The 15,930-nt window shown below is 36.8% G+C and overlaps 1 protein-coding gene across 1 annotated transcript in view; it reads left to right on the top strand.

Annotated features, from left to right (window-relative positions):
* Cntn5 (contactin 5) overlaps positions 1–15,930 on the top strand; it is a 1,166,275-nt gene that overhangs the window by 210,416 nt on the left and 939,929 nt on the right. The window lies entirely within an intron of this gene.

The following is a 15,930-nucleotide window of genomic DNA, read 5'->3' as shown; positions in this document are numbered from 1 at the left end:
GCGCAAACACATGAACTGATTGTAGTTAGGAAACAGAAAAGTAAGCAATACTATGTCACACATCGCTGATCGTTAGTCAAGAAGGACCTGGACTCCTCAGAAGTAGAACTGATGTTTTCAGCATCTCTATAACTGCCAAGAAAACCCAGAGGAGGAAATGTATATTTCTGAAATAATGTGTATGGGTTTGACATCCCAAGCCAAGCTAGACTGAGGCTAAAGGGGAAGAATGAAGACTGCCTGGAGGTGACTGAAGGACACAGTCTTGAGGAAATTTGTAGATGGAAAAGGAAAAAAAGAAAAGGGAGAAGAGGACAAAGAGGGAGAGGAGGAGAGGGGTAGGAGGAGGAATAGGATCATCCACAAGAGCCCCCAAAGTTTACAATGAAATTTGTAAATTGTCATTTTTTTGCTTGAGATTTATTTATATATTATTTAAGGACTAAGTGAAAACAACATTTTCTTATAAATGAAATGATTTGATATACTAGATGTGTGTGTACATGTATACACATACATGAACACACACACACACACACACACACACACACACACACACACACACAACCTAGCTTCTCCATTGAGTTAGAGTCCAAGGGAGGTAATTATAGAAGAAAGGTAGATGTACAGAGGCTCTTACATGAGCTCATTTGAAACTCACTTCACACTTATCCAAGAGTTCAGTGTGTTTACACTTTCCACTCTGAAAACACTGGCTGAGTAAACACTGGGAGATGGAGTCACATCACACCCATGTCAAACAAAATATAACATGAAGCTGAAAATATGGACTGCATGCCGCTGTTTGTTCCCTGTTAGGAAAACGTTCCTGTGAGTGTACGTGTGTACATTCTCGCAGCCTCACTCTTCCCCTCTTCTCTCCATCTCTATATTCATGACCATTTCCCCCTAAACTTTTTCATTTCTAATTTTTTGTCATATGTAAACACATAACTTTATGTACCTATGTAAATTCTGGAAACCACAAATGTGAGAGAACATGCTATTTGTATTTCTGAGATTGGTTTAATTCTCTTAATGATATGATCTCCAATTTTTCTTGTTTTTCTTAAAAACAACATAATTCATTCTTCTTAATGACTTTAAAAGTCTTATTGTATATATATATATATATATATATATATATATAAGCCAGGCATTGTCTTAAACATATATTTTCCTGAGATATATGAGTTTTCTTGAGATGTATAATTGAGAAATCAAACTTTTTAAATGGAAAAAAGTACACTTGTGTTTCTGCTAAATCTTCGTCTTAATTTAAACTTTGCTAATATGTGTGTTTATTAAGTATCCTGCCTTATTTCCTGGTTTGGGGACATGCTAATATTTTGTTCAGGTTTTCTTCTACTAACAAAAATAAAAATAATAGTGACAATAAGACAATCATTTACTTTCTATCTTTAGTTTGAGATCATTGCTTTTAGTCATTTGTACTGTGACTAAAAGCTCTCAGATGAGTCATACTTAAACTCAGGTGTTAAATACCCAGCTAAAATCTGCTCAATGATATTAGAATATTAATGTTTGATGTTGACTTTGTCTTTCTCCAGTCAAAATACTGAACTTCCTTTTAATAAAATTAAAAGTCTACGTTTTTGTTTTTGTAATGAAATTTAAAATCTACATTTTGAGTATTTTAGCAGGGTCTTATTGAGAATACAAATAGGATACCTCGTAGATGTCAACATGTAAAGCAAAGCATTGCACATACAGCAGAATTTAAAACACAATAAAAATTATGCTTTTATAATATATATTTCTATCCAAATAATCCTATAGCTATTTTTTCATATTTTTATAAATTCAGTAAAATAACTCTACTTATAATTTAGAGCAGTTTTGTTACATTTTATGACATGTAAACAAAGCCTTATCTATCAAAATGGTGCTCCAATGTTCTCAATACCTGTAGACATATATAAAATTTAAGAAATATTAATATAATGCAATTAAATGCAAAGTAGTAGAGGAAGTAACTGCAGATGTAACAGAAATATTAGATTTAGAAGTAAAGTATGAAGAAACATTTTTGTATTCATACATACCCTGGAAATATTGTGGAATTGGATGTACATCTTTGTGGGGTCTTGTGAAATTCTCTAAGAGCTTATTAATTTAAAATTGTATTAAGCTATCATTTCTTCTATATGCAGAAGAATTATTTCTAAAATATATGCAATGGAATATGATGTTTTATTACTAGAAAGCCCTACTCTTATTTAAGTTCACAAAAATGAAATAATCTTTTCTTTGGTGAAGTATTTTACATCTATGCCAACAGCAACTTACTGTCAGACTGCTGGATAATGAAGGTTGTGTCTTCTGGGTCAGGCTGTGTAATACACATATAGCTGTGTATTTCAAATTTAGAAGTGAATTTTTACTTTTTTACCATGACATCGACATCAGAAACCAGAGATCAAGCATACAGTGGCACCCAAATAAAAAGGGACATTGAAGAAGGCTCCTCCTATACTTCCAACCAGCCTAGTATGGGAAGGGCCCTTTGTTTAGAAGGCCCCTTAAATATGCCGTTCAAAGTTCTCCACGATAAAACCCACTGCAGGTCAGAACCTTGATGCTTCCTGAACCCAAGAACTGAACAGACTGAGTCCCTAATACTGACTTTTAATTAGGTGACTTACTACTTCCATATCCATATCATCAGGAGGAGAAAAGGGCCACAACAATCCACCTACTGGGGATTGGGGAAAAGCTTACCTGAGTATTTGCCTTAGAGCTTATTATTTTAGGCACAGCAGTAGAAAACAGATCACATGCACAGGCTAAAGCTCAAAGGGAAACCACACTGCCTTCCCCTTACATTAGGGGATGACCAGGTTATAACCAGGACAGACATGTATTTCAGTCTCTACACACAGAGAGAGAGGAGGGGGAGAGGGAGAGGGGGAGAGAGAGAGAGAGAGAGAGAGAGAGAGAGAGAGAGAACCAAAAGCTTTATTTAATGTTTCACATTACATCCAGATCTCAGCTCCCTCATTCCTCTCCTCCCAGTCCCATCCTCCTCCACCACCCTCAATACTCCCTTCCCCTTCTCTTATAATGCTGGAAGGACCCTAGGCGTTCCTTCCCTGGCACATCAAGTTGCAGCAGAACTAGACACATCTTCTCCCACTGAGGTCACACAAGGCAGCCCAGCTAGTGACCTAAAGGAAAGCAACAGAGTCAGAGACAGCTCCCACTCCGATTGTTAGGGGAGCCACACGAAGACAGTGCTGCATATCTGCTACTTCTGTCTAGGGACTATAAGTCCAGCTCGTGCATACTGGTTGGAGCGTGAGTCAGTCTCTGCGAGCCCCCACTCGTCTTCGCTGACTCTGTAGAACATCCTGTGGTGTCTTTGACGGCCCCCTTTTCTCTTTTAATCCTTATTCTCACTCTTCCACAAGACTCACTGAGCTCTGCCTAATGGTTGCCTGTAGGTCTTCTTACTTGTTTGCCATCGGCTCTGAGAGGCTTCACCCAGAAGCCTCTCAGAGCAGTTAAGCTCTGTTCCTGTCTGTAAGCATGGCAGAGTATCATTAATAGTGTCAGAGGTTGATTCGCTCCCATGGGACGGGTCTCAAATTGGGCCACTCATAGGTTGGTCATTCCCTTAGTCTCTGTTCCTTTATCCCTGTCCGTCTTGTAGGCAAGATAAATTTGGGGTTGAAGGTTTTGTGAGTTGATTGATGTCCCCCTCCCTCCGCTGAAAGTTCATCCTGACAACATGAGGTGGCCACATCAGTTTCTGTATCCCCAGCTGCTAAGGGTCTCAGCTAGGGTCCCGTAGACTACAAGGAGCATCTCCTGCCCCAGGTCTCTGGCTTGTCCCAGAAAGGCTGACCACCACCAATTTTCTTTCTCTCTCCCAATCCTCTCACCACGACCCCTTCCCGACAGTGTGCCTTACAAAATGTTATCACTCTGGACAGGGATGTGGAAAGTGAAGAAACCTTTTACACTCTGAGTGGTTACCCTACCTAATTTTTTGACAACTTGATACAGGATAAGGTCATTTGAGAGAAGGTAGCCTTAACTGATGAAATGTGATCATAAAATCAGGCTGTAGGCAGACTTTTAGAGAATTTTCTTAAATAGTACTTGATAGGGGATGGCCCAGCCTGTTTCTGGTTCTACCTCGGCTCTGGTGAGCCTAGTTTCTAATAAAGCAGACTGGGTAAGCGAAAATAAGCAGGACAATAAACAGGAATCCCTATGCCCTCTTCAGCTCCTTCTGCCAGGTTCGTGTTTTAGTTCTTACCTGGAATCATTTGTTGGTGAATGATAATGTAGAAGCGTAAGCAAAATTAACCCTTTCCTCCCCAAGTTGTATTTGAAATGCTGTTTATTCACAGTAGTCGCCTTACTATGCCTGCGGGAATGTGTATCTATTTAGAGAGCAGGATGGAGTATCTTCCCACAAGTTAAGTATAGAACTAAGTTGTAATACATCAGAATTCCCATCTAGAACAGACCTCTGGACACCCATGTCTGTTAGAGCAGTAGACATGATAGCCAAGAAATGTAAGTAGTTTCTCGAGAGATAAACAGATAAAAAATAATGGTGTATATATAGACTATACAGTACTGTTCATCCATCAAAATATTTATGACAAAGTAAATATAACTGGATGTTATTTTATTAAGTGAGCCAAGGTCTACAGCTCTAAAGACAAGTACCATGCAATCTCATGAATAACCGATCTAAATGAATCCATATCTTAGAACTGAGATTGGGATGGTCATGGACAGAGCCTGGAGTGAGCTTGGTAATGTTGACACAAAATGATGGTTCAATGAGCGCTGCACCCAGGAGGTTGGAGCAAGATCTCCGTGATACACCATGGAGTGGTGTAGTGGACAACTGTTGAATGTTCATAGAGGCTAGAGAATACATTTTAAATGTCCTCACAATACAAACGTGAGGCGATTTGTGAACATGCACACGGCTAAACTGATTGAGACTTTATGTAATTTATATGCATTCTAAACTCCCTTTATCTGGAACCCAATAGATATGTACAACTGTTTGATTTTATGTATCTGTTAATAGTCAATTTAATCAGGATTTAGTGGCTTGTGTTTATAATACCAGCATTAAGGAGTCAGAGGCAGAGTGGTTTTGAGATTAAGCCAATTGAGAGCTACATAAATATTCTCCAAATTAATATATGCATACATCTGCTCTTTAATTTTTGTATATATATATATATATATATATATATATATATATATATTCCTGAGCATAGTACTTTGATTTTTATAAATGACAAAAGTGTTAGTTACATGTTAACCATTTGCTGAAGATACTTGAAATTATGTATGGTAACAACAGTATCAAAATCTATGGATTAGTAGATCAATAGTTAGGAAACATAGCAATAAATGAAGCAAGTCTTAATGTATCTCTTCAAGAATACCCAAATGGCACTTGGAAGTATATCTCATTTCACCTGTTCAAGCAAATGTAATATAAACACTTTTTAAGAGAAAATGCCTCACAATACCTTCCGTGATATGTCAGATGATTTAAGCTAAATTGAAGTAAAAATGTGAATTTTTTTCTGGCTCTATTCAAAAAAATATACCTTATTATATAAAAATTTCAAAGACCCCCTGCCAAAGATTTGCTGTTTTGACAATTCTTTGGAGCCTGTAATAGTGTTGCCTCTGGTGTTCTCTAGATTTGAAATATGTCAAAGATATCCTTTTCAATGACAATTTTGAAGTTTTGAGAGAATTATACAAGTATGTGTTGCCTAGAAAGAGGAGCTTTGTGGAAATATGATAACTGTCTTTAAATATTTAAAAGGCTGTCATGTGGAGAGACAGTGAGGTAATAAGTTCTTTTCATTGGAACATTAAAGAACAGTTGTAGAAACCTGGGATATTATCAGCAGAACACTCAGATCCATGGTGGAACTTGTTGACATTTCTGATGCATTGTGTTTTATTCTTCTGATTAGATAATGCATTTTATTTCACAGAGATAAAATACTGCATTGTGTGTGTTTATGGGCAGCAAGTACAAAGCGTAAAGATATGATTGAGACATTTATGGAGAGATTGCACTTCTATGTTCGTATCTGCATTAGTTATAGTAACCAAAATTGGAAGCTATATAAATGTCTATAGATGGATGTATAGATGTATAGATGGATAGCTAAAACATTGTTTATGCACAGGGAGATGTTATGGTCCTTTGAAAAAAATCTGGTAACATGTTACTGCATCAATATGCCTCTTGAATATTATACAAAGTGAAATAATCTAGTCACAAAAACAGGCAAACAAACAAAGGAGTTTTGGGCTTTTTAGGGAAAGTAAGAAGCCTTTCATGAAGGCTACTCTCCATAATCTTTCCAAAAATCTCCTTCCCAAGTCTTCTCAGAGACAAACTAAGTAGAAGATGAGAAAGCAATAACCTGAAAGCTATTCATCATCTGTTCAAATTGTAGTTTCCTTAAATCTTTCAGCAGGTGAAAGTTGAGATAATGAAGAAAACCAAAAAAGGAGCATAAACACACAATTCACACCTTTTGAAGATTTACTTTCTCTTTAATCATACGTGTGCATGTGTTCATACGTAGATATGCGATGGTGCCCACAGAGGCCAGAATCACTAAATCCCTGGGAACTGGAGTTGCACGTGGTTGTGAGCCACTCCTCGGGATTGCTAGGATGCTAACATGAGGACACTGCAGGAGTAGCAAGGTATTATCCCTGAGCCATTTCTCCAGATGCATTACCACTGCTAAACCACTTGTTGTTTTCCATATATCCATATATATTTTGAGTATGTGTGCACAGAACCAATTAGTGAAAACATAGATAGATCATACGACTTAACATCATTATTACTCTTTTTTAAAATAATTTTAATATTACCAACCACATCAAGAAGTGAGGTATGCTAATAATTGTAGCCACATATCAAAAGGAGGGTGTTATTTCTCCAGTAATTACCCTGTTCTGATCTGAAGCCCTTTATCCTCCTCTTCACGTTGGTCTGTTCAGTGCGTGCTGTCAACTTCTGCTTCTTATGACAAAGCTTGCATGGTACAATGATCAGAAAAAGCCTATTTGCTTTTTATTTTCCTCTGTGCCATTTCAGTGTAGGCAAAAATGAAGCATATGAGGATGGGCAATTAACTGGTGGAACAAATGAAAGTAAATTTTTATAGAAACTGTTCCTTTTTTTTTTTTTTTTTTACAAAACTATATTATCATTAGAACATCACTGAACTTAGCCAATTGCTAAAATTCACTGATAGTTACCAAATTAGACAGTCAACTCTGTCAACATTTTTGCAAGAAATTTTCTCAAATGTGCAAATGGTATTGTGGGTTTGAAAATAGTGTCATTTCATCATGGTGTCATCTGTGGAAAGAATGCAGGGGTTTAATCCCTCTCTACCAAGTTCTTTAGATCAGGCCGGTACCCTGACTTTGATTTCACCTTGAGCTTCCCAATGTGGTGACCTGTCTAGCTACTCTGTGTCGATTTCAAGACACATAATTTGCTTGGCAGGCATTTGTCAAGCTGTATGATCACCAAGGATGATGGCTAGAGCTTTAATGTGACTCTGTTTTTGATTAGTGTGATGTTATTTCTAGGTTTCATTATCTGAAACTGATTATAAGAATACAAGTCTCTGTCCTGTCAAGTGCCTCACACTTAGGATGAAAACTAAATTCACTTTAAAGCCCTTATGAAAACAAATTTCATCAAAAGATCTTGGTTTAAAATAAGGTAGTAATTTAAAGAAAATATTATATTATAAGACTTATTTACTTGATATTTCAAAGAGTTAATATATCTAGGTCAGAGGCTCACTAGCAGATAGATTTTGGTCTTAATTTATCACCTTCATAACATACTAGCATCCTCTCTAGGACCTGGAATTCCTTAACAAGGCTTTATAAGAATACTCTATATAACAAAAGGTATATATTGGTTATCAGACATTTTGCTGACTGATGTTTAAATAGGACGGTGTGTAGATGGAAAATCAGATTGGCAGTTGTTAAGTGAAGACAAATGTACACATGTGTATGAAACATCACCAGTGGATTTCTCTTCTTGGTTCCACTGTTGACTCTTATTTTTCCCTTAAAAATTTGATCTTTGAATTCCTACACGACTGAGGTAATAACAATACCACCTAAGTCAGTGGTTCTCAACCTGTGGCTAAGAGGTCACAAGCCCTTGGGATCTCAATCAGATATTGTACATATCAGATATTTACATTACAATTTATAACAGTATCAAAATTGCAGTTTTGAAGTAACAGTAATGTTATGGTTGGGGTTTGGAACTGTATTAAAGGGTTTCAGGGTTAGGAAGGTTGAGAAGCACTGCTCAAAGTGATATTACAAGAATATACATGTGCATAATTAACACATTAAGTGTTTTAAAGATTCCATATATCACTTTCGTTCCTTCTCTGTAATTGTGTCAGTTATTTTCTGCCAGACCTAAAGACTATTAATTTTTTTATATATTTACAGGAACTAGTTAAATATTTACATACTTTCTGCTCATTAGAAAGAACATATTTATTTCTTTAAGGAATAAGTTCCCACCTCTTTTAGTCATAAAACACTGGAACACTCTCATCAGTGAGGAAGGAGAATTATTTTATTAACAGACTCCTGGGTACACACGAGGGATCATGCACTTGATATCTTTTTCCTTTCTTCTCACTAGAAAAAATTGTACATCATTGGGAAAGTTTTCTTTTCTTCAATCTCTTCTTAATTCAAAACGTTTGAAATTCTTTAGTCTCATTGAATGTGTTCGCACTTATTGTAATTATTTACGATCACAATGGTTGTGCTAAAACCATCAAATTATAGATGAGACACCTTGTTTTTCCTCTTATGGAACGACATTCACTCCACCAGACCACTTTTATATGCTGTGATGGATGGGATAACAAATGTCAACCATAGACTTGAGCATTTGCCTTGTCTTTCCTCTTATGGAACGACATTTACTCCACCAGACCACTTTTATATGCTCTGATGGATGGGATAACAAATGTCAACCATAGACTTGAGCATTTGAAGACTTGGAGCCCAGCTGGTACAGTTTGGGGAGATTGTAGTGGTTGCCTTGGTGTAGGAGGCATGTCATTGGAGGCAGATCTGAAGTAAAAGATTTCAGTCACTTCCAGTCACTCTTTCTGCTTTGTTCTTGTAGCCGGCCATGGGAATCCTTCGATTCTTCCTCAGCTGCTGTGGGTACTGCCTGCTGCATTTCTTTGCCATCACAAACCCCAAGCCTCTTGAACATGAAGCAAAAATAAACTCACTCTCCCTTCAGTTGTCTTAGATATGTAATTCATTTTTCTGTGCTATGCTAAAGCACTATGACTATCTTTTCAGTAATAGGATTAAATTTTATTACCCAGATGAGTCATGCCTGATATCAAAAAAAATCTCTTTGTGTAAAATGTTATAGAATAAATTATATAATAGTTGTATTTCTTAAAATAACAGTATTACAACATTTTAAAAAGTTTTTAATTTTGTAGCATATAGTAATTTACTTGCTACACAGCCTGGTGGCACATACCTATTACTGCAACACTAAGGAGTAAGAATATTGAGAAAAATTAGATTATAAATTTGAGCCAGCATATAGTGTATATATTGTGAAATTTTGTCTTGCTACAAAAAAATCCATGAGCTACAGAGATTACTCAGTCTATAAAAGCACTCTCTACCACTCTGAAGACGTGTCTTAGATCCTAGGACACCTACTGTAGAAGGAAAGTACTAACTCACAAAGGTTGTTTTTTGACCTACATCTATGTGTCTTTTTTTTTTTTTTGTTTCTTTTTTTTGGAGCTGGGGACCGAACCCAAGCGCTCTACCACTGAGCTAAATCCCCAACCCCTATGTGTCTTAAAAAACACACCCACACACAGAGACAAACGCACACTCAGACACACACACACACACACACACACACACAGAGAGAGAGAGAGAGAGAGAGAGAGAGAGAGAGAGAGAGAGAGAGAGAGAGAGAGAGAAACACCCTACACACAGGAATGTGGTAATAAAACTTGGCAATGTAATTTTCAAACCGAATACTAATAATCCTATAAGTTGCACACTCATAGAAGACGTCATTTCTTCACCAAATGTGCCAATTTCTGAGTTTTCAGATACAAAATCCTGACCAATGTCTTTAGCATCAAATTGTATATTATGTACATATTCTTTACTGTTACTGTATTCTTTAGTCATCTCCAGGAGGACAGTTTCATTGTCATTCTATAAAACTCTGTAGTAACATTTCTCCTTTTCCTCCAGAGTTCTGTAAAGAACTTCCTTGTATTTTTTCTCTCATTTCCCTCTCATTATGAATGGAGAATTTGCTCTAATCATGTGATTGGTTGCTTCTCAAGCACCCCCAAGGTCTTTATTCTCAGTGGATTTTGGTAGAGTAACTTGCTCTTGATCACTTCTTATTTCTGATTCACACTAGGATTTATCGAACCTGCAAAACACAGTAGATCTAGTGAAATACTGAGTTCTCCCAGAAAATGAAGTAGATGTCGCACTTGTAACCCATCTGCCTATTCAGTCATGGGGTGACTCTGTCTTCGTGAATATTTCCTGTTTAAAGATATCACTTAATAAAGGCCAATTATTTGATAAAGATCATTTAATATTTTCTAGCGTTTCCCAAAATGCATTAAAATATGACTTTCTTACGCATAGCTTCCACAAATCTCGGCATACTTTGAATGGGACAGCTCTCTTCCTGTATTCATTCATCTTGGCTGGACATGTAATGTTTGTTCACATGTGTGATTATAGACTTATAAAGATACACTACTGACAGATCCAATTCTATCGCTATTTGGGTCTTTCTTAGCCTTTGTTTTTAATATTATAATAGAATTCTGCTGCATTTAAATATATAACAATATTTAAATGTTATAATGTTGTGTGTTTAATATATTAAATTAAATTAATTAACAATATTTAAATGTTATAATGTTGTGTGTTTAAATGTTAATGCTGAATTTCTTTTCAATGCTATTGACTTTATTGGTTTTTAAATTAAAGTTAGAACTCTTCTCTCATATTCAGAACATAGACATAAATGTGTGTGTGTGCATGTGCATGCGTGCGTGCATGCGTATGTGTGTGTGTGTGTTTGTGTGTGAATTGTGTTTGTATTAAACACAACAAAGTATAAGGGGACTAAGAAAGGGTAGGAAGAGGTTTCATGGGAGAGTGAAGACAGAGCAGTCCAGGGGCAATGGAATGTAGCTGTAATGAAAGCAAAGGAATATTTGCCTTGGAAGAGAACCAGCGAGGCAAGGAGTAGGGCACATAGGTGGTTGGCAGTGGTGGATAAATAGGAATAAAGTATATGTACAAATGTATCAGAACATCACAAGAAACAAAATAATCTTAAAAATAAATTAGAAAAAGAAAACTGGAACTTTCATTACAGGACCGTTATCAAGTGTAGGGCAAAGTATTAAATGAGTGGAATTTCGGTAAAGGAGTTGTAGGGAAGGCAAGCCTTGTTTTCCTTTTTATGAAAGAGAAAACAGAAAGCCTTCCCCAGATTGGGGAGACAAGTGAAATAGCAATGATTGGACAAAAATGTTGCACTTGTGGCCATGAGGCAGATGTGGGGAGGGGTTCTATTTTTGTGAAAACTTAGGGCACTTATGTGACTAGAAAGACAAATTAGCCACAGACTAATGTTCACTGTCCTGTTAAGTAGATAGACACAAGGACTCAGGTTACCACAAGTCTTTCCTCCTGGAGCTGAGCTATTCAAAGATGTCTGCAATGGCACAATAGAAAAGGTGGAGTTGGCTGACACATCACTCACGAGGATCACATGCTGACACGTCATTCACGAGGGTCACATGCTGACACATCACTCACGAGAATCACATGCTGACACGTCATTCACAAGGATCACATGCTGAGTCTCAATCCAGCCGAATCAGAGCTATAACACCAATAGTTTTCTACAGATTGTCTCTCTCTTACCACACAAATGTTTCATATCCACCAATGTTCACACTTAACTACTTCCTATTTTAGTCATTGAAGAAATATTGGCTTTGTTAAGGCTTGCTAATTTTGAATGGTTTCATTAAAGTTATGTTGTCAGTAATATTGACAATTTAATGTCATCTATATATGAGATTGTTATCACAGAATAACTTCAGTTTTGAGATTCTATGTAGGGCATTTATTTGTCTTTTAATATATACCCCTAAATGTCTCCTTCTAATTTTTGATAATCACAGCTTTTTCTAGCACTTAGCTCAAATGTATAACTAAATATGAAAAACTAGATTTGAAAAATAAAATTATTTGATAATGTAAAATAACAACACTTTAAAATACAAAACCCTATTTTATTAAATAGAGCATTTTCCAGAAAGAAATATTTGGATCATTAATCAATTAGATTAATATTCCTGATTCTTAATTTCTTAATTTATTTAATGAAGGATTTAAGGGAGAATTTTTCAAAGGATTTTTTCTCCCTAAATATTTTATCCCAGATTGACCCAAATGATATTCTTAATACACTGGAATGCAACATCTGCTAACAAAATTATGATGCATAATAAGTAAAACATTAAAATAACATTTTAATAATGAATTTTTACAGTATTTTTATATCTTCTAACTACCTCCGGTTCAGTTAGTTAGGAGTAAATTTCAGTTTTCCTCAAAATTTTCTGAGTACCCATGCAATTCTAAGCTGGAGGAAATAATAATACTAGAACTTATTTAACATGAAAATCACAATGTGCACATACTGTATAACCTGAGGCCGCATGTGAAGTGTAAATAAACTTAGGCTTTTTTTTCACTGCACAAGGGGGAAAAAGAGGATTTTAACTGTTTTTCTAGAAAGGTTGTTTAGAATGTGCTAAGTGAGCAGGTGGCTAGGTAGTGGTGTTGACTGAGGAGAGTGAATTCACACTGAGGCTAAACAACGCCTTTTATTGATAATCTTCTACCATCTGCTCTGAAGATTTATTCATACCAAGAAAAAGGCAGGTGAGGAGTACAAATGGACGCGTGTAAATCCCCAGCCATGCTGTGATTTTACCAAGTGGATCAATGCTACTGTTGCTTTCAGAGCATTTGTAGGGATTGGGCTGCAAGATGAGATGATGGCTAACTTCCTGTGTTGTTTTATGAGGTGATAAGGACAGGGAAGTGCATTTTGAAATGTAAAACTTAGAATGTTAGATGTTTGCTAAAAATGACCCTCTGTAGTAACTTTTATATGTGACTGACACTTTCAATCCTTCTAAAATAAATAGTATATCCTGACACAGCTATCTCAATTAGTCGACGTGAACGGGCTGTCTAGAATATCAGTGGAGCAAGCCTGAAGCTTTCTAAATAAAAGAAGACTTTCCGTGGGCTGGAAAGGTGGATCAGTGAGCAAAGGCGCCTGCTGCCAAGACTGATGAGTGGGAGAAAGAGAGAACAGACTCCCCTGCTCTACACCCATGTCATGGGACACACACAAAAGGACACACACACACACAACACACACAACACACAACACACACACCTGCCCGTGCACACACACAATCATAGACACAAACACATGAACATTTATGCACACACACCACGCACATGCACACACAAACACAAACAGACACAAACACAAAAAACATACTTGCACACATATGCACACCCAGAAACACCAACAAACACACTAACACTTGTACACATATATCCACAATGCCATACAGCCAAGCTTACATACACACAAGAACATACATATACAAACATATACTCGCACACAGAGAATACACTTACAGACACAAATACACAAATATATGTGTATACACATCCACGCAAAAACACAAAGTACACATGCACACAAAAACACACAGAGAAACATACATGAACACACAGACACACCAGCAGACATACTAACAAATGTACATAATGCACACATAGCACACATAAATACATACATACATAACACATACATACATACACATATAAATACATGTACACATACACAAGTAGAAAGTAAATATTGTAAAATAGTGTTACTTTCTGGGACTTGAAAGGTAAAGAGTCAGGAAAGGGTGGAAATGTGTTTGGTCAAAGGCAGATGGAATCTGGGGGAACCCATCCTTTCCATGAGACTAAACACATAGAGCAAAATATTCCTGAAGCCATTGGCATGCAATCCCAGCGGTCCAGCGCTATTGCCAGGAGTTTAAGGGAAGCCTGGGGTACTGGCTCAAGCCCTCCCTGACATAAAGTAGAACACTTGTACATTAAGAATCAAAGATGGCGTGATGTCAAAATTAAGGTTGAACTAGGACTTCAAATGGTGAAGTGTGTACAGAGTACAAAATGGATACAAACTGGGGATAAAAAAAAAAAAAGAACAAACTGATTAAGAGAACTATTTGAGCTAGAAGGAAATCTAACAGTGATGGCTGAAAATAAACATGTTGATACCAAGGCTGGGCTATATCAGCCCTTCTTCCATTCATGCTGGAATATTCGCTGGCCTGATACCTGGTCATAAGGCTCTGTGTGTTCGTGTGTGTGTGTGCATGTGTGTGTGTGCATGTGTGTGTGTGTGTGTGCAAGCATGTATGTGTGTGTATAAGTGTATACATTGTACGTGCGCACGTGCGTGTGTGTATGTGTATGTGTGTATGTGCATGCGTGCATGTGTGTGTGCAGTTTCCCTATCATGACTGGCAAATAATGTTTCCTTGGATACTGCCTTTGATTAGAATTATGCCTCTCCTGTTTCTCTTTATCTTCTTGACACACTAACCAAAATAATCATCAGGAATGAATGCAAAGTAGGAAGAATATATATTTTTAATTTTCATATTTCTGGTAAATATCTAGTTTTGGAAAATAGAGGACATTTTTAGATTGGACTGAGCTCTGGAGTAATGAAAAAGCTGGTTGCTAGTGACTAACAGCCAGGCACGATAAGATCTCCACTGCGTCATAACATCACCATTGCCTATGGCTGTACCATCAGCTCCATTAAGTTTACAGCCTGTCCAATAGTTTAAGTAAAGCATAGAGCTGCAAACTACCAGAGAGGATTGTAACAAAATCAACCCTAGCCTATGAGCAAGCCCAGAGAAGACCCTGGGAAGGAGATGACAGCTTTTAACCTTCTGCTGACACAAGGCATCTTGAGCAAGCCAGAGGTGAAAACTGAAGCTTTTCTGTAAGCAGATGTCCCACGTAGACATACATACACAACAAGTGGCTTAGTGCAGATTTCTGTGTAATTGCTGATTGAGAGAAAATTATGCTGACCCACACATGCCCCCAATAACAGCAATGGATAAAGCAATGGTGGTGTGCTGCGGGGGAAACAATTGTAAGACTTATTTCAGGGAAATATTAAACATATAAGCAACACAAGAAATATAAAAATGGGACCTTCCCACACACTTACAAGTAACAATGGTGAATTTGGTGGTTATGAATGGAGAAACATGGGTTGAAAATTATCATGACAAGTTAGTTCAAGGTCCAGGTTCCATGAGTAACAATACTACAATATTCACAAATATGTACAGCATGCACAGAAAGGAGATGCGGAAAAGAGAGTGTCCAGACACTGATTTTCAATTTTAAAAGCAAAATACTTTAAGTTAACAGTAAACATATTCGAAAAGAACAAGAAAATATGGGTAAATGTTGAAAGTATATGATAACAGTCTCCAAATTGAGACAGTAAATGAGGACTTTAAATTTAATAGAGATCAGATTATAAAAGAAGAAACACTTTCAGTTCAAAGTGGAATGTTTCCAAAATTAGTAACTTTAGTAACTCTGAGAACATGCTGCCAATACCTGAGCAGTGTAATTGTAGTATGTGAAAGACAT

Source organism: Rattus rattus, chromosome 8 (assembly GCF_011064425.1).
Source record: "Rattus rattus isolate New Zealand chromosome 8, Rrattus_CSIRO_v1, whole genome shotgun sequence".
NCBI classification, from domain to species: Eukaryota; Metazoa; Chordata; class Mammalia; order Rodentia; family Muridae; genus Rattus; species Rattus rattus.
This window is presented reverse-complemented; position numbering and strand designations above follow the sequence as displayed.